The following is a 27,526-nucleotide window of genomic DNA, read 5'->3' on the forward strand; positions in this document are numbered from 1 at the left end:
ACACTACGAGTATTCGGATCAGCCCAACACTAAGCTGTGTTTTCGTAACGGGCAGACGACAGAATTCACTTTAAATTAACATTGGTTCTTATGGTAGTGTTCACCCATCGGCAGAAAGTTGAGCAGAAAAAAAGAACTGTTCAAATCAGAGACGAACTGTCGTTCATTTCGCCGTTCATTTTAAGGCCTATCATCACAATGCTATTTTGCTTCGACCGATCACTGCTCGTGAACTGTTTTGTCGAAAAAGAACTAATATCGGGATTCTGTCGACGGGAACAGACAGCTTCGAAATATTTTTCTGCTCTGATCACGTGACACCGGCAGAAGAATCTTTCTCTGGATCAGACGCCATGTTCTTTTTAACCTCAATCTTTAATTTTGGATGGTTTGTTTTGATATATTATTTTGCTGTTGGTTGTCAGATTTCGGATTGCTACTATTATACTGTGAAATTAATTTGTAGTAGAAAATTGAGGTATAAAATATTTCCATTGGTTTCTTTATTCTTATAATTTCTACAAGAGAAATTGAAAATGGATTTACAACCGAAAGGCGTAAAATTCGTTATAAATTTGATGCGACAGTTCAAAGTTTTGTACTTTCCAGACCTGCACAACGAATTACCTATTTGAAAAATAGAAAATGGTTAAAAATTGCTGATGTGATAGAGGATTCAAGTAAGTAGACTTAAATTTCTCATAATAAAGTAGGCTAGATCTACCGTACACAATTTAATATAATTTTTATAAGTAGCCTACCAGCATGTTTACAATTTTTATTCAGGTAGTCTACTTTAGTAGGCCTTTAATAACCTAGTCTCTAGGTCTAAATTGCTATCTTTTTCGTTTTTCAAGAAGTTAGAAGTTGACGAATTTTTATTTATTTATTTGAAGTATAACTTCTAGTATTTAATAATAATGTAAAGCCTAGACTAGCCAGTTTGTGTATGGTAGAGAATTATCACAAGAAAGAGAGAAATCTAATCAACTATTTAGATTTAAACTCATTCAAGCTTGCTTGATTAAATTAACATGAAATGATCAGATTCAAAACATTATTCAACCAAGATAACATTTTGAATTTTACATGATAAGATAAGATAGCATTTCATGCTAACAATCTTTTACACTTTCATTGAGTGGCCTAATCACAAAATACATTTTTATAATGCAGCTAGTAGTTTTCACAAACCGATTTATTGAAAATAACATCATCATTTGACTTTGAAGTATTTCATTACATTCTAAGTCCTAAAATTCCATTATCATTGTTGCACCTAAAATTTCAACCCATAGTTTATCAATACAATAACAAAACTAACCTGACTATGAGAACATTTACTTTGTCTTTGGTACCTATCCATAAATTAATCTTCTTTTAGTTAATTTAAATTCACTTGGAAACAAAATTACATAGATTGTTATAGAAATAACTTGATCAGAGTCAGTGTAATTGAATATTGAAAGACTGTCATTGAAAAAAGATGAAATAGGTACTATTTTTCTGGTTGACCATTGCTACCAAACTCATTTAAAACTAAAATAGTAATGTATTTGAAACACTTATTCATGCTCTATTGATCAATATATTGCGTGATCTCAGGTATATCAATGTAAATAGTATAAATTAAAACAGGAGACACACAACATAGATGGATTAAAAACACTGAAAAACTTACATTAGAATCGGAAATTTTCGAGGAACTGTGTCCCTTTTCTCGACTGAGCAGAGAGTGTGTAATGTAAGTTTTTTAGTGTTTTTAATCTATCCATGTCATGTGTCTCCTGTTTTAATTTATATTATAAAACTTTAAAGTGTTTTCTGTTATGTGCTACAAATGTAAGTAGGCTATAGTATATAGCCTAATGTAAGTAGGCTATAGTATACTATACACTATGTAAATAGTTTATTGAGGCCCAGTTCACTTCTAATTTATTCAAAGTCCAAACTATGTATTATCATTGATGATTAACTTCACTTTATCTCCAAAATGGATATATGTTGAAAGATTAAATATGTTTCTTTTTTCAGGTACCATTTACAAACAAAATATTGAAGAGAATGTGCTCGAAAGGAAATTCATATGAATTCTTTTTTGTTGACCAGGATGGAAAAAGTCATTGGAACCCATAGTTAGAATAAGAATAAGTTAGGTAAGATAGAATTCCACTCATTTTTTAAACTTATATAGGCGATGTCATTTTATACAGTTTCACATTTTTTTAAAAAGTTTATCCACTTCGATGTTTTTATCGATCTGATGTTAGTTATTCAATTAGTAAGACATAAAGCTATGGTATGTGACTAAAATAATTAAAAAACTGACTGAATTTTGAAATCATTAATAGCTTACAGTATACAATATTTCAAAACAACGTGAAACCACATGAGATCAAGATGGACAGTTGAGAAGAGTGTTTAAAAAACAATGTATTCACTTATCATTCAGGGAATAGAGCTGTTTATAATATTTGGGATTCCTTCCATAAAGAAATAATTTATGTAACAGAATCTAATAATGTGATAACATTAAATACATAATTTGATGTTAAAATGTTATCACATTATTAGATTTTGTTACATAAATTATTTCTTTATGGAAGGAATCCCAAATATTATGAACAGCTCTATTCCCTGAATGATAAGTGAATACATTGTTTTTAAAACAATCTTCTCAACTGTCCATCTTGATCTTGAGTGAATTTTGAACTTTATGAATAGATGACTTCAAAAATTCACTCAGCAAGTGCTGGTAGAAAACACTGAATAATAGCTTTAATGACAGTGATTCCACCTTTTAAAATTTATGATTGAATTCATGAAATACCTGCATTATTTTGAGAGATTTATGTATTTACAGTTTGGTATTTATTTTCAAATCACTTAGTTCTACTTATAATGTTGTAGATAATCATCATTTCAGATTAAGCAATTAATTTATTGATTATTCCCATTTGTTTCATTAAACTTGTTTCTCTGAATGTAGAACTAATAATTACTTCATGCAGTACATTTTGGAAGAGTTTAGTAAACCAAACGGTTGAGAAGTAGGCCTACTGACCACAGAAATAAATGAATTGTTCATGGTATCCAAAAATATGTTGTTCACCAACAAGTTCTTTTGACCTTGGGGCACACTGATTAATCCCAATTCCTGCATGGAGATTTATTTATTTATTCAATCAATCATTCAGAATTACACAACTTACAGATTGATGCCAATAATAATTCAACTGATTGTTGGTTTATGGAATTTCTCATATAATATTACTTTGTCATTATTGGGGGATTTCTTCCAAGAAATATAATTAAAAACTTATACAGATTACAAACAATCAATTTCAGAATTCACTTTGCAAAGTTTTTTTATAATGAATAATAATAATTATCAATAACTTTTTGATTTCAGGCCTAGAGGTGTACCAGCCAGAAGTAGAGGATGACAAAGAAAATCAACTATGAATAATATTCCATGGATATGATCATGTATGATGTAGTAGCCTACAGAAGAAAGAGATGGACTAATCTAAGAAATATATTCATTTTTTCAGTACATCTTGATGTTTTTATTTCATGTTATTCATAATATCTTCTTCTTCTGATCGCTCCTGCAAACTGCTTCAATTCAGGTAGTTTTGAATAAAACAGCAAGTGACATGAAGCTAATAAAATGAGTTTTGATGGTTTATACTTGAGAGATTTTTAAAATTATATTCAACCCAACAGCATCGAACTCTTATTAACAACTTTATTGGTTCATTAAGGCTTTTACTTTTTTTGGAAATAATAACATTATTTAACATTGCTGACTAGCAAATGCTAGAGGTAACGTGTAGTTAAATAATAGACTTGAATTGGATATAAAATAGGGTATCACAATTATGTATTGCAATAAGAATTAAGTAATAGTACTTATGTACTGCATTGAAGGGGTAATAATTCTTTGAATATGAAAAATAACTCAAGCAAAAGTTGAAAATATTATGTTCCAAGCCACATCAAATATAATGACTTTCAATTCTACCTTCTAGGCTATATTTCCAAGGCTTTGATTAAAATTAATAAGCTTTTAGAACATTATAGTAAATAAGGAGTTTGAATGGCTACTCTAGTTCTAATTAATACCCTAATAGAGTATTAATTTTGATAGGGCAACTTTAATGTTTAATTATAGAAAATAACTAGTAGGCCTACCCTAAAATATTCAAAATAAGCATGAGCATGCAGTTTCTAATTATGTCATTGTCAAGAGAGTCCTTATTGAACAAGTCGAAACTAATCATGTTTCATTTTGGAATATCACAAGGGTACTAGTTACCTTTTATAATTAATAGATATTTATCCATTTTATTGAATTAAATATCCAATAATCATTTTAGAATTACCTTTTGGACAACCCAAAAAGTTCATTACCCATAACACATAAAGCAAAATTCATGTCAAAGAACTAGTTCTTTGAGTGTTACTGTTTCTGCCCGCCTGGGTGCGCTGCAATCGATTCTGCTTCTGCCCGTTACGAAAACACAGCTTAACGTCATCACACTGGAGTCACAGTAACAATTTTTTCTAGAAAAACATTACATGTCACCCTATAATTGAAAATTATTATAAAAATTCATCAATAGCGTTTGTTATATGTTTCCAAACAATATTTCAAAATATAGAATATCAATATTACTTTTGATTTAGCTTTATAATTTAAAGAAAAATATCTCAACAGAAAGTTTAATATGTAAAGAATAGTTTTTTGAAATTGCACATAAATTTAATAGATAGAAAAATTCAATTTTTATTGCATAAAAAAATTTAGTATGTTGAATAAAAAAACTATTATTATTATTATATTTTTTTTTTTTTTAAATGAATTGATGAATTGTTACATTAATTTTCACATAAAATTTCAATAAATCAAAAATGTTCATTTCTTTCACTATTGACGCGGTTGATTTTATTGATGCACATTTTGGAAAACAGTCCGTTAAGGCACTCAGTATGATTTTCAGTTAAGTGTGACTCCAATGTGATGACGTTAAGTGTTGGGCTGATCTGGATGCACGTAGTGTTGGGCTGATACTTGTAGTCGACTGCTGCATACCAAACTCGATACAGGTGACATCTCAGTTAGCATTGCTTCATGTTTGTAGTAGACGGCTGCATTCAAATTCAATACAGAGTCACATAAATTTTGTATCATATTTGTAATATACAATGTACATTTCAGGCTTGAAATGACAATGTAATTCGTTTTTTGGAAAAGAGATAGACGCTGCATACAGGATTAATTTAGGTGAGGATTAATTTAGGTAAGGTTTGGTTTTTTGATATTTTCAGCTTTCAAGGTTTAGAGTTCTGCATACAGGAATAATTTAGGAGAGGATTTTTTGAATCAATTCTTTCATTATACTGTGACTGTTCTTCTGAATTCAAAGTTGTGAATGTGAACATGGATGGCAATTACCTCCAGGTAATGCAGTAGTGTTGAAGTTTGAGATACAGAGTCAGCAATAAGCATTGGCATTGCTATTGGCGTATGCTTTGGTGTCGGCTTTGGCATCGGCGTTGATATTGGCATTGGCGCAGGCATTGGCATTGGCGCAGGCATTGGCATTAGCATTGGCGCAGATTTTGGCATCGGCGTTGATATTGGCATTGGCGCAGGCATTGGCATTGGCGCAGGCATTGACATCAGCACAGGCATCGGCGTTGATTTTGGTGTGGGCATCAGCATTGGCGCCGGCATTGGCGTAGCTATTGGCATTGGTGCAGCATTGGCGCAGATTTTGGCATTGGCGAAGGCATTGACGTAGCTATTGGCATTGGCGCAGGCATTGATATCAGCACAGGCATCGGCGTTGATTTTGGTGTGGGCATCAGCATTGGCGCAGGCATTGGCGTAGCTATTGGCATTGGTGCAGCATTGGCGCAGATTTTGCATTGGCGCAGGCATTGACGTAGCTATTGGCATTGGCGCAGGCATTGATATCAGCACAGGCATCGGCGTTGATTTTGGTGTTGGCATCAGCATTGGCGCAGGCATTGGCGTAGCTATTGGCATTGGCGCAGGCATTGGCGTAGATTTTGGCATTTTGGCGTAGTTATTAGTGTGATATTGGTGTTGACATTGGCATAGTTATTGGCTTTGGCATCAGCATTGGCGCAGATTTTGGCGTAGCTATTGGCATTGGCGCGGCATTGGCGTAGATTTTGGCATTTTGGCGTAGTTATTGGCGTAGTTATTAGTGTAGGCATCAGCGTAGATTTTGGCGTAGTTATTGGTGTAGGCCGCAGCGTAGTGAGTCACACTAGTTCGAAAATCACCCAAATGTTCTTAACACTCTTCATGGCGTTCACTTGTTGCTGATTTCGAGATTCACATGATAACTATTTCAATGTTAATGTCTGTGCTGTACCTGTTATCTTAAAATGCTTATAAACTAAGAAGAAAAACTTGATTAGGCTATCCATACAATCTAATACACATGAAAATTATTTTTAAGTATTTATGAAATTGAAATTTGTTAACATCTTATTATACAGTCAGCAATACATAAATTGTGAAATATGGACATATCAATGATAAATTTAAAAAAAAAATCATTCATTTTCATCTATTCACTGTTCAAATATCAAATTTTAATCCATTCTTCAAAATAGAAATATAATTTCATAACACCCTGTATCATTATCAAAATTGTAAAAAAAAACATCAGATTATCACAACAAAATTTAATTTCAATACATATTTCAATAATTTCAGACAATTGGTCTTCTATTCACAATCATTTCATAATATATCTGCATTTCATTATCATTTAGTATAACATTTCATTTATAGCAAGTTCATTTCACATTTATGATTTATCATTCAGGGTTTCAAAATTATTTAGTTTTAATTTTTTTCAAAAATTGTATAAAAAGCAAATTATTTAATATTATTAATCATCGTTTGTCGGATACTATAGTTTATTTCGACTCTTCGTTCTAAACACAAACTACATTTCATGACAAAACTTTACTATCAATCATTAAACAAGAAATCATTCAAAACATCAATAATATTTTGCTTCAAAGGCAAACAATATTCATGAGTAATCTGCATCTATGGCAATCAACATAAGTAATCAACACAAAAAATATTATCTCATTACTGCCTCTCTAAGTCATAACCTCTGTTATTCCTTCTTTAGGCAATAATGGGTTTCCATCTCAAAAAACAATCACATACCAGCAAAATTCTAATCAACAAACCCCACTAAAATTTCTACATACACTCCAGCATCCATTTCAAACGATAATCAATCATATCAAAATTTATAGAACAAACAATTTTAAAATTAAAAAAAAAAATCAATTACAAAACACTTATTTCAATTAATAATATAACAAAACGTTTTAAATTGAACCAATTATTTTTTTAAACTAATTTAAAATTTAAAGACTGTATAATAAGTACAAACATTTCAAGATTATAATACAAAGATGATCAAGATGAATACTGGGTAAATAAGTTCCCTAAAAATACAAACAAGAGAAAAAGAAAACTGGGTAAATAAATTCCCTAAAACAATACAAAGAAGAGAAAGATTAATTAGAGCCTATCCTACATGTCAGTACTGAACTTTCATGAGGAAGTATATTTAATAAAATATACTACTATGGAATTTTGTAAATTCCAAGTATGACTCTAATTTGTTATAATTGTGAGCTATCACTCCCACAAAAACAACTGGTGAAGGAAAAAAAAATATGTTGACTATTGTGACTGGGTGGAAAGTTCCTAGATGTCTGTAAGGCAATGTGATAGCAGACTCTAGTATCGGACCACAAAAACAAAAGTATGCAAAAGGTTTTTACAAACATTTGTTGTTGCAGTCATAAGGTTTTTATATCGCAAACAAGTAGTTCAGATAATCGAGTCCAGCCATATGTGGTTCACGCCCACACCTCTAAAAGAATCACACCTACTTGTCTACCAAAAATCCAAAGTATTGGACAGCAAAGAAAAAATAAAATGCAAAATGGGTTAAAAGCCCAGAAGAAAACTATAACCTAATTACATATGGCTTATGGCACAATATGCAATGAAAGATGAGAACATGGGACATAATTGCTCTGAAAAACCTAATTACCTAATATAATACCTGAAAAAAATAGACATGATTAAAATATGTAATACATGATGAAAAAATATACCGCAAGCAAACAATTATTTACACTACAATGGATAGATTTTAGAAAAGTTAAGTTTTATCAACAAATTAAAGATTAGGAAAATAAGCTACTATTTCAACTTCTAATATTATTTCAGAAAAATACAAATTTAAATGACTATGGACAAGATTGTTTAAGATATGCTTCATAGAAGAAATTTACTGAATATTACACAAAGACAGGAAAGAATCGAAAATTAAAAAGATTAAGGGCCAAGAAAATAGGCTACAGGAAAGAAAAAAGACACAATTATGGACTCTTACCATACACTGTGTAGCGATTATGCTATTCTGAATCCCGGCATAACACAGGATTCCTAATCATTGTGTGCTTTCTGATGGTATTTCTTCATCATATATTGATTGACTCTCACAATTTTACCTGTACTTATCTCTTCCAGTTTGAAACACCCTTTATTGAGATCATCTCTTATTATGTAAGGTCCACGATATTTAGGACACAGCTTGGCAGAAAACTTCTTCAGCTTGCTCGACAAAATGTAATTTCGAATTACAACTAGATCATCAACTTTGAATTTATACTTGGGTTTATTATGCATATTCTGTTTGAATCTCCTGATGACACCTCTATTCTTTATTCTGTACAGTATTCGTTTGTTTCTGATACTTTCTTCTTCAAGTTCAAACTTATTTTCTACAGGATATTTGATATATTTGAAAACAAGATGTGCCAATTTATGATTCATCATAAGCTCCATGGGTATGTGACCAGTCGATTCATGAAAATTGTTGTTGATGACAAATTCAACCTTATCAATATACTTGTACCAAATATTATGCTTATTTACGGGAACGTAAGTTCTCAATATGCGATTGACCTCTTTCAATGGTCTTTCACTAAGATTTGCCTGGGGATGATAAACTGAAATGTAGTAATATTTTATACCTAATCTTTCCATAGATTCTTTCCACAATCTGCTTTGAAAACAAGTACCATTATCACTGATTATATATTCAAATTTACCAAATTCATTTACATATTTCTCAACAACTTTTACTAAATTATGAGCGTTAGCCTTAACTATAGGATACAACTTTGTAAACTTAGTAAAGCCATCATGAATAATGCACATCCATTTGTACTTGCCACCTGGTAATTCTCCATAAACATCAATGAACACTTTGTGATGTTTTTTCTCAGAAATTATGGTATGCATTTTTAATAATTTCTTTTCATTTGATGTCTTTACAAGTTGACAATACTTACAGTATCTTATAGTTTTGGTAACAAGTCTGTAACAATCTTTTATGTAAAAAGTTTCTTCAATAAATTTGCATGTTTTTGATATACCTACATGACCTAATCTTTCATGAAATTCAACTATCAATTCTTCATACAGTGCTGAAGGCACACAAACTTTCCAAAAACTATTCTTTCCAGATTTTCTAGTGAACAAAAGATCATCATTTACTTTAAAAAATTTGTTGATATTCAAATTACCTGTCTCCAACTTTTCTTTTACATTTTTTAACCAAACATCATCTTTTTGAATTTCTTTGATCTTCTTTACTATCTCAATTAACTTGTTATCACTCTTAATGATATTCAATACCTTGAATTCATTTGAATTTCGATTTTCTAAATTACCTTCATAATCAGTTCTAGAAATGATATCTGGCACAATGTTATCCTTTCCTGCTACAAATTCCCACTCAATATTAAAATTCTGTAATGCAAGAATCCATCTTCCCAAACGACCATGTCCTATCTTACATTTTTTTTAAAAAGGTCAAGGCTTTATGATCTGTACGGACAACTATTTTTTGATTACCAAAATAATTTTGAAGTTTCATCAAGCCAAATAATACAGCTAAACATTCATTCTCACATATTGTGTAATTTAATTCAGATTTCGTTAAGCTTCTGCTAGCATATGCAATGACACAGTGTTCCTTATCTTCACCTTCCTGAAATAACTCAGCTGCAATTCCTACATCACTGGCATCAGTGGCCAAAATGAAATTTTTGTTATAATCAGGATGTTTCAAGATCACACAGTCGATGAACCTATCTTTGATTTCTTGAAAGGTATCATTATCTTTTTCAGTCCAAATGAATTTATTTTTCTTGCATAGAAGATGTTTAAAACGATTTGTCAAGTATGAATAATTTTTCTGAAACTTTCTGTAAAAATTACAGAGACCTATGAATGACTGCAATTGTTTCAAATTTTGAGGAATGGGAAATTTCTGAATAGCATTTAGCTTAGAGTCATCTGCTTCAATACCATTTTTACTGATAATATAACCCAAATACTTTATCTTATCTGCAATAAATTTCGATTTATTCAGTTTCAACTTCAAATTACTTTCCCTCAACTTATTGAATAATAGTTCAATTCGACTGATATGTTGTTCAAGAGATATACTAGAAATGGCAAGATCATCAATAATATAAGCAATAGTAAATTCACAAACCTCTTCACCTAGCATTTTGTACAAGCACTTGATAAATTCAGAACCACTAATATTCAATCCAAATGGTAGATGTGTATATTGATAAGTCTGTCCAAAAACATTGAAAGCTACATACTTTTTACTATCTTCAGTTAATTTTACCTGATTGAAACCTTGAGTGAGATCAAAACTGCTAATGTAGTTGCACTTATTGAAACGAATGATCAAGTTATCTATTGGTTCAGTTTCTGTAAAATCCCTTATTATGTACTTATTTATTTCTCTTCCATCTAAACATAATCGAATTTCATTGTTTGGCTTTTTCACTACTACCATAGGGCTTGTATATTCAGAACTACCTGGTTCAATGATTTTCTGATCTAACATTTTCTTCAATTCTTTCTTGACTTGATCTCTATACTGATATGGAATCGGATAACTCTTCTTATCTAATTTCACATCATTTTTCATTTTAAGTTGACATAAATAGTCTTTTGCAGATCCAGGACTATCAGAGAAAATATCTTTGTTATTTTCAAATACTTCAATTAATTTGTTTACCAATTCAGGAGATTCATCGCTTAGCTGTAATCTTAAATTATCAATCTGCTGCTTCCATAAAGTATCAAACGTTTCTTGGTCTCTTACCATGTTAACATGAAAAAGTCTATTGTACTTCAAGGTATCCTTTTTTATAAATGGAAAACAACAATCTTTCAGTGATATCATATTTTGATTAAAATCAATAATTGCTCCAGCATCTTTTAAGAAATCACAACCCACCAAAATATCCACATTTAAATCTTGAACTATAAGAAAAACTATTGGCAATTCTAACTTACCAAAAAATACCTCTAACATAATCTGTTTATTTATCTTCTTATGTCTCATACCAGTAGCTACAACTATACTTACATTAGGAGCTGGTACCAAGTTCAACTTGAGATTGTTTTTCTTCATTTCATCAACAAGTTTCTCATTAATTACATTTACCTCAGAGCCGGTGTCAATAATCATTTGATATTTCTTATTGAAAATTTGTACTTCTATTTCTGCTAAGTCATATCCAGTGGGTGGAGTATTCTCTTGTTCCTCCAATAGTTCATTAAAAATACAACCTGTCATGTATGGTTCTTCTTGACAAACAATTTCAGATTTACTCATAGCTTCATCTACCTGAATTTCTGGAGTATGTACCATATTAACACTTGATGCTTTAATATGACTTTCTTGATAACTAGGCATTACTTCATTACTTAAATTCTTACAGCTATTTTCTTGCACATGAATTTGGCTGATTAATTCTGGCTTTCTTACTTCAAATCTGTTTGAAGTTTCAGTTTCAAAATTTATTTTATTCATGTCTACAGTTATATCAAAATTTGACCTTTCCTTAACTGGGAGAGCAGGGCTGTCGTTTCGTCGTCCCATTATTAGTTTAAAGGAGCATTATGTCTTGGACGATTTGCATTTGTCTGATTTGAAGTTTGAGCAGGCATATAACCTGGCGGTGGTAGGCTGAAATCTAACTGGTAGTTGTTAGCTGGTCGATTTGGATTTGATTGATTTGAATAGTATCTTTATCTAAGGCTGGAATTAGATTCTTAGCAATGTTGAAACGAGAAATATAATACTCAGTAAGATTCTTAGATAAGTTTGGCTTATATTTTCCAAATCTCAAATCATCTCTAGCAGATGACTGAATGTTGTCTGACCACATTCTAGCAATGAATTTCTCTTTAAATTCTTCAAAGTTATTTATATCAAAACGAATGAAAATCCACCAATCACGATGAGCAAAATTTGAATTAAAATTGTTTTCCAAAATACCCTTAATTTTGATCCAGTTTGTGATTTCATTTCTCTCAAGATACTCGGTCAAGTTTACTAAGAAATGCATTGGATTCTTTTTGTCAATTTGCATTTGGAATTCAAACCTATCGAAATACTATTGTTACCAGTATGATTACACATCGGTTTTGTTGACATGTTAATTTTATTTATGTTTTTTCTAACCTCAGTTATAGCAGCTGTATTTTCTTGACAATCTATTTTCAAAGAGGATAATACCTTGATTCCCTTGTCTACTTTTCGTTTAATCTACAACCTCTTTTTCAACATGCTTAATACTTTCATTATTTTCTGCATTGATAGCATTTTGTGTCATATTTTGTTGCTCAACTATGATCTTATTTTTATTTACTCTTTCATTAACCTCACTGACCCTATCAGAAACTTGAATGATTTTGTTTTGCATTGATGTTTCTACATCTAACATTGATGTTTCAAGATCATTAGTTTTCTGCTGTAGATGACCTATTTCTTTGTGATTTTTACTTAATGTATCATTTATCTCTTTTATTTCCCGCTTTGTACTAACCTGATCTAGGCTTATGCTAGCAAATTCTTGCTTCATATCATCAAACCTAGCATTAAACTTAGCATTTTGCTCATCAAATCTAGCATTTTGTTCATCAAATCTAGCATTTTGCTCATCAAATCTAGCATTTTGCTCATCAAATCTAGCATTAAACTTAGCATTTTGCTCATCAAATCTAGCATCTTGTCTATCAAACTTTTGTGTTAAGAACTCTATAAGATTTATATCATTTTTAGCTCCTACCATACTTGTTTCATTTGATATTTCTACTACTTTCTCATGACTTGTTACATTTGAAATGTTTTCACTTACAGCTACACTATCGTTTGAGTCATTGTTTAAGGTTAGGTCTAAATCTTGTGATTCTTCATCTAAGTTTTGAATGTTTTCACTGGATAAAACTTCATTATTTTTATTGCTCTCCATCTTGCTACTGCGTAAAAAATATTTACTCATTAGAACCTGAACTTTCTTGAACCGATTTCCCACTCAGCAGCATCCCCCATTCACAATTCATCAAGATATCTATCCTACCAATAATTTTTTTTTTTATAACCAGGGATATATTTTGTAGTTTGAGTCCCACACCAGGGCGTACCATTTGCCGTGCTACCAATTTTTCCTTAAACGGTTGGAATAGCATTTAACACCTATCAACCTACGGATAGTTGTCGGCTCCAATAAAATAGATTCTTGATGAACTGTGAATGGATCTATTGCCTATGAATGAGAAATCCAGTTTTCAGAGCAAATTAACTTATAATCTTCAGATGAAATTACACAAATACACAAAGAAAAAATATATATTAAGCCTAATTATTTCAGAGTTATTACGAACTAAAATACTTATCTAGTTTACAGTTGAAACACAGTGGCTATTGGCTTGACTATACAAACAGCTAAATCTGAACAAAACAGCACAAAAATTTATATAAAACTCAATTTAAAACATTAATAAACGAAAATGATTTAGAGCAAAACTCCACGACAACACTTGTAGCCAGCCATTTTTCTAGAGAAGGAGGAACAGGAAAAAAAAATAAGTTGCAAGTCACGAAGCCAACGCCTTGTTCAGTATCGATTTTTACAGACACGTCACCAAAAAATTATAACTTATAAGTTTAGAATTCACATTCTACATCTGTTCTCAATAAAACTTTATTTTGAAAATGTTATTTTAAATTTTTATACATATATTCTATTTAAATAAACGATTTATTTAGTAATTTGTTAACCCTGCTTCGGTGACACCATGGAACAATGCAACAAACATTTACGATAATAAATTCTCCGTCAAAAAGTTTTGTCCGTCTATTGATGACTCTGACATTTACTATAAAGTTCCATAGATCTCGAATTGAAGATTCGATTCAAATGTGAGAAGAAAAATGTAATATTACAAAGATAACAGGTACAGCACAGACATTAACATTGAAATAATTATCACATGAACCTCGAAATCAGCAACAAGTGAACGCCATGAAGAGTGTTAAGAACATTTGGGTGTTTTCGAACTAGTGTGACTCATCAATTGAATAACAACACCAATAACTACGCCACTATCTACGCTGATGTCTACACCAATAAATACACCAATATCTGCTCTGATGTCAATATCTACACCAATATCTATGCTGATGCCTACACTAATAACTACACCAATATCTACACCAATATCCACGCTGATTCCTACACTAATATCTACACTAATAACTACGCCAATATCTACACCAATATCTACGCTGATGCCTACACTAATAACCACACTAATATCTACACCAATAACTACGCCAATATCTGCTCTGATGTTAATGTCAACGCCAATATCAACGCCAATATCTACACTAATATCTACACCAATAACTACGCCAATATCTGCTCATATGTCAATATCTACACCAATATCTACGCTGATGCCTACACCAATACCAATGCCAATAACTACGCCAATATCTACACTAATATCTACACCAATAACTACGCCAATATCTGCTCTGATGTCAATATCTACGCCAATAACTATGCCAATGCCTGCACCAATGCTGATGCCAATGCCAATATCTACGCCGATGCCAATGCCTGCGCCAATGCTGATGCCAATGCCAATATCTACGCCAATGCCAATGCCTGCGCCAATGCCAATATCTACGCCGATGCCAATGCCTGCGCCAATGCTGATGCCAATGCCAATATCTATGCCGATGCCAATGCCAATATCATCGCCGATGCCAATGCCGACACCAAAGCATACGCCAATGACAACGCAAATGCTTATTGCTGACCTTGTATCTCAAACTTCAACACTACTACATTACCTGGAGGTAATTGCCATCCATGTTCACGTTCACAACTTTGAATTCAGAATAACAGTCACAGTATCATGAAAGAATTGATTCAAAAAATCCTCTCCTAAATTATTCCTGTATGCAGAACTCTAAACCTTGAAAGCTGAAAATATCAAAAAACCAAACCTTACCTAAATTAATCCTGTATGCAGCGTCTATCTCTTTTCCAAAAAACAAATTACATTGTCATTTCAAGCCTGAAATGTACATTGTATAATTACAAATATGATACAAAATTTATGTGACTCTGTATCAAGTTTGGTATGCAGCCGTCTACTACAAGCATGAGGCAATGCTAATTGAGATGTCACCTGTATCGAGTTTGATATGCATCAGTCGACTACAAGTATCAGCCCAACACTACGTGCATCCAGATCAGCCTAACACTACGAGTATTCGGATCAGCCCAACACTAACGTCATCACACTGGAGTCACACTTAACTGAAAATCATGCTGAGTGCCTTAACGGACTGTTTTCCAAAATTTGCATTGATAAAATCAACCGCGTCAATAGTGAAAGAAATGAACATTTTTTGATTTATTGAAATTTTATGTGAAAATTAAATGTAACAATAATTCATCAATTCATAAAAAAAAAAATAATAAATTTTTTATTCAACATACTAAATTTTTTTTTATGCAATAAAAATTGAATTTTTCTATCTATTAAATTTATGTGCAATTTTAAAAAACTATTCTTTATATATTAAACTTTCTGTTGAGATATTTTCCTTTAAATTATAAAGCTAAATCAAAAGTAATTTTGATACTTTGAAATATTGTTTGGAAACATATAACAAATGCTATTGATGAATTTTATAATAATTTTCAATTATAGTTGACATGTAATGTTTTATAGAAAAAATTGTTACTGTTCTCAAATTTAATTTCAACAATTTTCAAACAGTAAAATTTTTTTATGTCAAGAGGGGGGTATTTGTAATATTACATTTTTTCTCGATTGGAATCGAATCTTCAATTCGAGATCTATAAAACATTATAGTAAATATCAGAGTAATCGATTACGGACAACTTTTTGACTGAGAATTTATCGTAAATGATTGTGTTGCATATTCCATGTTGTCACCGAGGCTGGGTTGACAGGATTAACAGATAAATGGTTTATTTAAATAGAGATGATATATAAAATTTAAAATAACAGTTTCAAAATAAAGTTTTATTGAGAACAAATATAAAATGTGAATTCTAAACTTGTAATTTATAATTTTTTTTTTGGTGACATGTCCGTAACATCGACACTGAAGAAGCTTTGCTCTGTTCCTGGTAGCTAGGCTTTTCCTGTTCCCTTTTCTCTGAAAAATATGGCTGGCTGCATGTGTTGTAATTTTGTGCTCTCTGAATATTTTTCTGTTTAAGTGAATTTATTAATGTTTTAAATTGAGTTTTGAACAGTTTATAGTGTTCTATTTTGTCTATAATTGATTTGTGTGTATACAAGCCTATAGCCATTGTGTTTTCAACTATATAAACTGGATAAGTATTTAGCTTGTAATGACTTTAGATGCTTGTGTGTGTAAGATATTGTTATTTGTGTATTTGTGAAGTATATTGCCAAAATTCTTCTGAAGATTATAAGTTCATTTGCTCTAAAAACTGAATTTCTCATTCATAGGCGATAGATCCATTCATAGTTTATCAAGAATCTATTACATTGGAGCCGATAACTATCCTTAGGTTAATAGGTGTGAAATGCTATCCAACCGATTTAGGAAAAATTGGTAGCACGGCAAGCTAGATGACACTGTGAGCAATAGACTCACAAGTAGAAAATAATCTTCTGCTTCAATATTATCCTTGACTCTGGAAATGATGAATAAGCAGTAGGCTACAGTTTTGGACACGTGTTTATCAATGCTATTTTAAACAACAACAACACTAGATACTCCTAATTTGGCTGTTGTGAACAAGACATGTTTTGAACATTTAAAGTACCTAAACTGTCTGATTATGTTGATGCTCTTCTTGGTACGTGATGTATTATGATAGACAATCACATTTCTGTTTATCATATGCATAACAATAATCAAACTTAGTCTGATTCGCCCTTGAGGTATTCGAATTGCTCTCTGGTTGGGCACGGTGTGTGTTAAGGAAAATACTTTGGACCTGAGTGGTGCTTTTGATAATAGAGTGTTCAGTCATTTTTGGGAGTTTGATCTCTACTGGAAATCGGGCTTAGTTTTCGCCAACATAAGCCAACGCAGTTCGGTTGGTCTGAATTCAAAATTGTGTTGACGGGAATTTAGTACTTTAGGAAGGAAAATGTATTGCTCTCAAAAAGCGCTTAGTAAAGGGATTCACCAAATTGTGTGAAAACACATGTGTGCCAAATTGCCAAAATAAGGTAATAAAAGAAAGACACTATAGTTATTAGTGGTGCCTTAAGCAAGTGACTCAAATTCTTATTTTAATCACCCCCAAAACTATTTAAAAATATTTTTTATCATTCTACTATTAAAGTATCCAAAGTTCATAGTTGTGTTTATTGAACTAATTATATATGCATGTTATATTCTTATAGAATCTCAATTCTATCAAACATTAAAATTCATTCTGTAAAGCATCTGAGTTGCTATTTGTTCATTCTTGTCCAGAAGTAGGTAGTTCGAGTGACCAAACTGTCTTGTTCTAGTAAATATACTTGGGAACAGTTGTCATCAACTATAGATTATGTTGAGATACTACATTTGGATGTTGTCATATCATCATCAATCCCAGAGCATCAACAAAGCATTTGATATAGAAATATAGAACTAAACGTTGTATTCACCATATACTGCAGTGTTCAAAATGTAAAAATAGAATTCTCAATTTCCAAGTTTCTACATTCATTTCCAATTTACTAAAATATAATTCTGAATATTATAGCAATCAAAACAGTAGCCTGCTTACCAAGCAATTCCAAATCCATGTCCACTCCCACTCCCACATCAATCAACTCCATAATATATATGAGCACCATCTATAAGATAGAAATTAATTTTTGAAATAAAATAATTCAATTACTGAGCAAAATGGTTGTATAACTTTACTTGAATATTATCGACAAATTTAGCTCCTAAATAACATGTACAGGATAACATTTCTATCTATATTCATTTATATTAGAATATTTTTCAAAAATGAATGACATCTAGTGCATTCTCGATAGTATGATAATTTTAAAGCGGTTTCAAGTTTCAAGTTTTCATTGGGCCAGTTGGACATAGAAGTTACATATAGCCAAGTCACAATTCACATTGGAGAAACATACAATAAATTGCACAGATACAATACATACAATAGACAATAATAAATAAAATAAAACAGATCAGTAAAAGCAAATTTACAATTAGATCAGATAATTCAGTCTCCTGTACTTGGTATCAATAGACAAAAAAAGCATTATATTAAATTGACTAGGGTGTTGTGATCAGCAGTAATGAATCCTCTACTGAGTAAAATTGATTCACAATCAACCAGGATCTAAGTACTTGGAGAAAACGTTTATTCGGCAAGGATCTAACTTGAGTTGGTAGCAAGTTATGGAATTGTAGCCTATCACAGGGTAGCTCGACTTGGACTTTTCAAGTCTGCATCTTGGTATATATATACTCTCACGGTTTCTTGTGAAGTGACTGTGAATGTCATTGCTCTTTGGTAGCATATCCTGCATCTGATGTATATCCTTCGGACATTGATAGATGAACTCATTAATGACGGATAGAATGCCATTCTTAGATAGAAGGGGCTTACAGTGATCTAGATAGCCCGCACCAGAAATCACCCGGACCGCTCTCTTCTGAATTAACAGAACTTTAGAAGTGCTAGATGCATGACCCCACAATTTCAAACCGTAACTCATCCTCGAATGAAAAAAAGCAAAATATGCCTGTCTGACCACCGAAATTGGCAGTTCAGACATCAGCCTTCTCAGTAGATGGACAATGCTGCTGAGACTGGAGCACACCATGTCTATATGAGGTTCCCAGAGTAACTTGGCATCAAGAGTGAACCCCAATAGTCGGACCGGCTGCAAATACTCACTGACATCAGATAGAGAGAACAATATACTTTGGGTTTTTGCCTCATTCAGAGACAATCTGTTTAGTGAGAACCAATCACGAGCTTTATCATACAGCTCCATCACATCTGCTTTAGCTTGGGTGACACTCTTATTTGCAGAGAACAAAGAAGTGTCATCCGCATAGAACAGCACATTTCCCGCTAGATAGTAGTGCAAAATCATTTATTGCTACAAGAAAGAGTAATGGGCCTAACAATGAGCCCTGTGGCACACCCCGTTTTACCAGAAGAGGAATTGAGCACTGATCATTCCAATGTACAATCTGTTTTCTCTCAGAAAGGTGATATGGCGGAAGGTGTGGCTCGTTCATCAATTGGGCTAGTCAGTCGGGTCGAGCGAGGGGTTTGTTACCACTGTCTGAAAAAATGGCTTTTGGTGGCCCTGAAAAAGGCCAAGATTGTTGCTGGTGGCCCTAAAAGGGACCAAGGCAGGCTAGATGTTTAGTAGTCGTCGACTGGCGCAATACCACGCCGCGCGAGGGTCCCGGGCAGGTCCGTCTGGTGCGAGCGCAGGCCGGCAGGGGCTCAAGTCAATGGTTCGCAGTCTCCACTCTGGTTTACCCGGGATACGGAGAGGGCTGACCGGGTGATCTACTAGCCAGAGGTCGTGCCGAGTCTCCGCCGGGAGGACCTCCTCGACCACTTCCTCGTTTAGAAGGGGCCCTCGGTCAAACCCCCGGGCAGGCAGGGTCGTAGGCTTCCGCTGCACACACTCCGATGTCGGTTTGGCACCCAACCCGCGCATCCAGAACTGCGCGCCAGTTGTTAGGCTGGGGCGCTAAGTCTTGGGGCGCAGCTGGCGCGGCGGTGTACAGCCTCAGCCTCTCCTCCACCTGGCGAAGCCGACGTAGGGCCCTCCTCTTCTGGATTCGGCGGCTGGCTCGGTTCCTCCTAGGCATCGGCTGGGTAGTAGACAAGGAAGACACCTCAGGTTGCGGTTAGTCTCGCCGTGGTTCCCTCATTGGCCTGCTCGCTGCTCTGCTCCTGGTCTCGGTAGTGGTCTCGGCTGGTAGTGGTCTCGGCTGGTGGTCTCTTCTGGCTCTTCAGTGGAAGGCTGCTAGTGAGCAAGTGCTATCGAGGGTAGCTGAGTAGCCCCCTTTTATTCACAGTCCCCGAGTTCACCTGCGCTGCTATTGGCCGGCGGTGCTTCGGCCAATAGAAACGCAGGAACGGGTGGCGGCGACTGAGGCGCACCCTGGTGGCGGGTGGGTCAACCACTCATTTGGTTGATGCTTGGCGTGGGGAGCAGAGCAGAGCGGCAGGCTGAAAGGTAGCGAACGCGAGGGAGGTATCAAAGGTAAGACTCAAACACCCGAATTGCGCATTCCTGTAAGCCATAATGCTCCAATTTCTTGAAAAGAACTGTATGAGGAATACAGTCAAATGCTCGTGAGAGATCACATAGCATTGAAAAAGTTGATTTCCGCTCCTCAAAAGAATTGATAATCGATTCTAACAGTGATTCCACAGCCATGACAGTAGATTTTCTCTTCCTGAAACCAAACTGAGAAGGAGCCAGGAGGTCATGCTCCTCAAGGTATTTATACAGTTGTGCAAATATGATTGCCTCAAATATCTTAGCAAAAACAGGAATTATAGAAATTGGTCTAAAACTTGAGTGTCCAATATGGACCCTTCTTGTAGACTGGAACTGTTCTGGAGATTTTGAGTTGTTCAGGGAAAGTACCGCTAGCTAAACAGTTGTTTATACACAATGCTAATATTGGTGCAATAATAACTATCATCTGCTTGAGCAAATTTGGGGTCATGCCATAAATATCCTTACAATTGGAACTTCTGAAACCTAAAACCGCTTCAATTACATCTTGAGCACATACAGGACTCCAGGTGAATTCAGAAACTATGGCAGGCATGTGAGTAAACTGAATAGGTTCACCGTCATTTGGTATATCATTCACAATCTTCTCAACTGACTCAAGAAATTAATTGTTGAAGTCATCTGCTGTGGCAAATGAGTTGTTGGTCTCTTTTGATGATGGTCTTATTTTGTTTATAAGGGTCCAGGCAGCTTTTATTTTATTACTAGACTCCATAATGAGTTTTGCGTTTGCTTCCAATTTTGTTTCCCTAATTTTATTGCGATACCCATGTCTAAGATTCTTCAATACAATGTTCAGATTAGGGTTTGTTTTACGCAATGTCACTTACCAACAGAATAAGCTCTCTCAGTTCTTCAAGTTCTGGAGTGAACCAATCGCAACTTGGACGGGTTGGACCACCCCCCAGTCGACCAGCATCCCTCCCCGATGATGAGAAAAGCCTTTTAGTCTTCACAGGAAACAAAGAATCAAAAAGTTCCTTAAAACTACAAAAGAAAAACGTAAACCCCTCCCTTGCTGACAACGTTTAAATCATATTAAACCAGGGCTCAATTCGATCCTGTAGTGAAGCACAAAAAATCTGAAGACAATTCTCATTAAATGATCGATACTGGATAGTTTTGAATGTTTTACCCCGTCTATAGCAAGCCAACCGAGCTCTCAGAGGATATGTTTGTGGTCTGATATTGATCCTTGCTAACATTCACAGTGAAACAATCCGGATCTAAGTTTGTTACAACTGAGTCAAGAGCTGAGCATCCTCTTGTTGCCTCACTTATTAAACTTGTCAGCCCAAACCCCTGCAAAACATTCAGAAACACCCTGACATCCCTTGGTGAATAAATTGCATTGAAATTATGGTCAGTTCCAATCAACACATAATGACCCACAGACAGTGCATAAGAAATACAAAGCTCCAACTCATCAAAAAACAGGTTTGCATCCCCTCTAGGAGACCTATACATCGATATCACTATGAGTGATAGCTCAACAATATAAAAACCTGCAAATTCCGCCGAAACTTCCACACAGTACGTTGACAAGTCAAGTGGTTTAATAGTAAAATTATTCCTATTGTTGAAATATACAGCTACACCGCCCCAAGGTGACTGTCTACAGAAACTGTCAGTAAGTGCCAGCCTATCAATATTTTGGTAGAATGGTAACTATTGTTCAACCAACCAATGCTCTATGATACACAATATGTCAACATTCTGTGATTTACATAAGATTTCAAGTTCATTCAATTTGTTTCTTAAACACTGCACATTTATGGAGCATAAATTCAATCGGAATTTTTTATTATTATTTCTAGAAGACTCTAAATAATTAGGGCTTGACTCATTTACATGCATATCAAAACTTAGATCACTCTTAGGGGCGCCAGGTCGAATCCTAAAAAAGGCTGACTCGAGTCAGACAATGATTGCTGACCTCCAGAAACTTTGGGACAATCCCTTCCATCCTCAAGCAGAGTGTCCACACTTACATGATTCGCCAGATCGAAACCTAGAAAAGGCTGACTCACATCAGACAGAGAATGCTGATCTCCAAATACATTGTGATGATCCTCCACACCAGGGCACAAGGAACTGCCAACTGCCAAACCATCATCAGTGGTATTAGAGGTTTGCTCTAAATACATGCAGGATCTAGTTCATTAAATGCTAGCGGTTTAAAACTAGAAAATCTTTGAAAAATTATGAGCTACTGTATTGGTAAAACCACATTACTCAGAGAAAAGTCATGAAGCAAGTGGCATTTTGCACTACATAAAAAGGGTCAGGTCTAGCTAATAGTATTTCACTATGATTTAGGAATTGGAAATCATTCGGTTCATGGTGGTCACCATGTATACCAAAACTTAGCAAAACATTCTGGTTAAAATCTAACATCAATTACATTCTGACATGAGAATATAGAAATTTTTAAAAGTTACTTTAGTCTTTGATGATTCTTAAAAAGTTATTCAAAGGAACACCTCAAAATCCTAATAGAATAGTTTAAAAGTAGGTAAGAAATCTCGCAATAACAAGCATTGGCTTCAGATACATTACAAAGGCTGCCTCCACTGGACCTGACAGTACTAAAACAGCCCATCTTTATCCAGGATAAAAAACCACAGGGATAGTTTATTTGAGTTGATTGTAAGAGTTTTCGATAATGATCACTAACAACGACATATTCACTCGCTGCAAGATGGTAGGCATGGTACACAACACTATCTAACTGACAATATCTATCCACGCACGCTTGGGTCCAGCGGAGAAAGCCATTTTTAATTCAACTACAGTACCGCTAGCACTTATGGCGCAATTTCGCAAACAATTCTAATAGAAACAGGAAGTGTTTACCTCAAAAACAACACCAAAGTTAGCTCTGTGCCTTGTTTCATTGATTTATATTAGAATTGGTTGTAGAGTAAATAATTCTAGTAGTTATATAAATTGATTGAGAAGTTGTAAAGTAGCCTTCTATACATTAATCCAAGGCTAAACAAAAATAGTCAACAAGAATTTAAAATGTTCGTTCTAGAAGCTGGTTCTAGTAATATTTTAAAGTATGCTAATGCTTTAGAGAGTGGGAATATTTCCAAAGTACTTCAAGCCTATCTGAAACTGTAGAATCAGCAAGTTCTAAAGCTTTATTTATATAAATAATTTATAATTTATGAGCTGTTTATTATGAGGTTGGAGAAGTGATATGGTAGTAGCTAATAAACGGTCACCCATCCAACGAGAATATAAATATCTAGACCCAGTCACTTCTTACCAAACATAAAACATTAAAGTTGATCTGATAGGCTTATACGAAAAACACATCTATGTTAGCCTTATCTTATTGATATATCCTATTAAAAGATATTGACTAATGACTATTATAGTACAGAATTACAATGGATGGGAGGAAACAGCAAGAGTGAACAGGCACACAAGTGTGACAAGACACAATAGTGTCTTGAAGCTAGCAGGCCTGAAATAATTTCTAAAGAAACCCTATCCAAGTTCATCCATAATTTTATTATTTATAATATGATAAAAGAAGCTTTGGACCTCTCTGACACATCATCACGCTTAAAGTAGTAAACAGTTTTTCTTGAAAAACAGATTTCACTCAGATTCTGAATTTACCGAGGATGGTTAAAAAAACATGTTTTTATTAATTGATTCCAACAATTAAAGGAAGCTCATTCAATTTATCATATACAGCTCACTTGAAGAGAGAGTCCCTATTGAATTGCTACCAAAATACCATATATTTTATATACTTTACCGTACTTGATAACAATACCTTTGGTACCAATTATGAATTATACCTTTGGTATTGTTTCAAAAAACCTTCATAATCAGTATTATTATTGTTCTTCGCAGACCTTTGGAGAGCACAGGTTACTTGGTTATGTAACATAGAGAACTAGGTTTAGTCTTACCTATCATGTTACATTCTTGGAAGCTGAGGTGAATAATGAAGGGAGAGCACGGAATACATCCGCTTATCAGGATGCCAAACTCCATACTCCATAATCTTCTGGTGCACTGCGGACACATCACAATTCTCTGAAAGATATAAAACATATATATATAAATGCGTTGAAATTTAAAATAAATCAGTTAATCAAGCTATAATTAATTCATAGTTAGCCTAATTCGAAAAAAAACAATCTTAACAATATAAAGTGGAATAACATTATTTTCTGGAAAATTGTAAGTATGAAAATCCGTTGGACAGTTTTGTACTTAGCTTGTTTTCCTCTCCCGATCATTCTTGGCACTATTAATGAATAAACGAATGAATGAATTATTATATAATATATTTAGAGATTTATATTGATGAATTCAATTTCCACAAAAAAGGTACTGTTAGAAAGACGAAACAACTTGGACTTTACAACAGACGGCGTTCTGCAAAGTGGATCAAAACTATTCGATCATAAAACAGCTCTCAGTATTTTTCTATCTGTTTCATTCATTACTTGAAATAAAATGAGAAATTCAATTGGAATAAAAATAACATCAAGTAACCTTTCAATATTCCATTAATGCTTTTTGTGTAGTTGAGAAGTTGATATTGTGGTACCTAATTATTCATATTAAATAAAATTACTAAGAAATTTTCAAAATCACATAATTTAGGTTCTATTCAAAGTATAAAGCACCCGTCTTTGTGGCACCCCGAATCTGTGGTTTTGACAATTCCTTAGTAATTTTATTCAATTTCATTAATGCATTAATTAATTTCAGCTTGACAGTCATTTTCAAATGCCTCATTTTCTTTTGAAAATGACTAATGAGCTAAAACATGGAATAGGCCTACATTTATAAAATATTTAATATAAAGAGAGTATTCGATGTTTAATAGGATTGTTAACCCTACATAGAACAAACCGTACAGGAAAATCCAGATATGTATTATATTCCATATATACCGTTCACATTTTGGCGCATTGTACACAAATGAGCAGGAAGGTTCAAGCCTCCTTAAGTCATTCAAATCTCAGTTAGTTTGAGAAAGTATATGGGAGCAATAGTGGTAAAGAACGATTACAAGACTTGCACCTGTCAAGTGCCATACTTGGAGCCTGTGGTCCGAGACAGAGGGGATCATGTTGTATCAGAGGACGATCTTCATACTCCAACATTTGATGCATTTCCGGTGGTGCCACGTGCCACTGCTACAAACAGCCACTCTATTCACATCTATGACACAAAAAATTACATTGAAATTTCTGGAACAATCTGAAATAAGACATGTTGAAATTAATCCCTATAAAGTAATGGAATAAAGAATATAGATGATAATAAATTGAGAGAAAATCTAAATTGATTGCTATCAACTAAGTAGATACCCTGGAGACTTCTGCTAATGCGAACATTAACAAAAGGAAGAGCAGATAACCAGAAGTGATTTCTATGATAGCTACTATACTATCCAAAAATTGTTTGGCCGTACGGGAATTGAGCCCAGCGCTTCCTGTTTGCACGGAAAGTGCTAACTCCTACCTCTACTCCAACGGTCATCAAAATTAGAAAAACATATTCACAGTAATATGCTACTGTATTCTGGAGAACATATTGTAGACTAAAGAGTGAGGCAACGGGAATGAATTTCCGTGGGCTCAGCAGTCTAAAAATCTGTTTTAATAAATAGCCTAATTAAATCTGTTCAGATGAATATGTTGATAATTAACTAAGGTCCCTTGAAATGTTAATAATAACTAATTAATAAGTAGTTGAAATAGTGAGTTGGGTTGCAATGGTAATATTTTCAGTCAAAATGTTCAATCAGGTCGTTAACAAATCTATCATCTTCATTCACATTTTCATTCATATTAAATATGTTAAATTTTAACAATATATTCATTATTTATGGATAACAATAATTGCTGGCACATGTAGGTTTTTTCAAGCAATACTGTATAGATAAAATGAAGATACAATATAGATAAATGAAAATACTGTAATGAATAAACGAAGCACATGAAACTAAAGAAATCTTCACGACAGTTCAAGAGTTTTAACAAAAACAAACTATATTGTGAGGGTGGCTTGAGACAATGGACAAGGACAAGGGTCATGAGATATGCATTGAGAAAGGATTCAAATACAGCTATAAAATTTATTGACTATTGAATTAGATCCACCTTCACTCATTTAATTATTATAAGGGACAAACTAGGAAATATGTTTAGACTTGAGAATTCCTTCCAGTTGCATATGCTGATTTTATCAACTCTTTATAGAGGCCTACATGCTATTTGCTGAAGTTGATTAATTTGAAACTATAATCTTGACTTTTTCGGTGTCAAAAATGTTTTTTGCACAAAAATTAGCAATGAATAAATAATTTAAGATTACAGTATAAAAGATAGCTTCTGAGGTATGAATGATATTTGACCTGCTACCTTAGCTCACACTTCTAATTTAAATGGTTCAATTTGATATTAGATATCGTAATTTGCGAATCAAAAATAAGTCAATTGTATGATTTTTAAAATTAAATATTGACTTATGATAAATATTGAATCATCAATCACGAATGAAAATCATGAGAAGTTTGATTATGTGTAGGCCTAATCAAAATCATGGTTTTTTAAACTTTGATTATGTTTAATAGCGTCCATGATAATAAAATTCACAATTTTATTAAGTAATTTCAATCAGCTATAGCAGAGACAAACAACTTAAGCTAATTATCTTTCCTCTATGGCTATAGCCAGCCCACGTCAAGAATACCTCTCAAAC

General features: G+C 33.5%; 1 long non-coding RNA gene across 1 annotated transcript; it reads left to right on the forward strand.

The window, feature by feature from the left end:
* Positions 1-429: 429 nt before the first annotated feature.
* LOC120353435 lies at positions 430-3,471 on the forward strand. The gene is made up of 3 exons (XR_005572398.1): positions 430-680; positions 2,035-2,156; positions 3,413-3,471. It is a non-coding gene; the product is annotated as an uncharacterized LOC120353435 (long non-coding RNA).
* The last annotated feature ends 24,055 nt before the right edge of the window (positions 3,472-27,526 follow it).

This window comes from Nilaparvata lugens, chromosome 10 (assembly GCF_014356525.2).
Source record: "Nilaparvata lugens isolate BPH chromosome 10, ASM1435652v1, whole genome shotgun sequence".
NCBI lineage: Eukaryota > Metazoa > Arthropoda > Insecta > Hemiptera > Delphacidae > Nilaparvata > Nilaparvata lugens.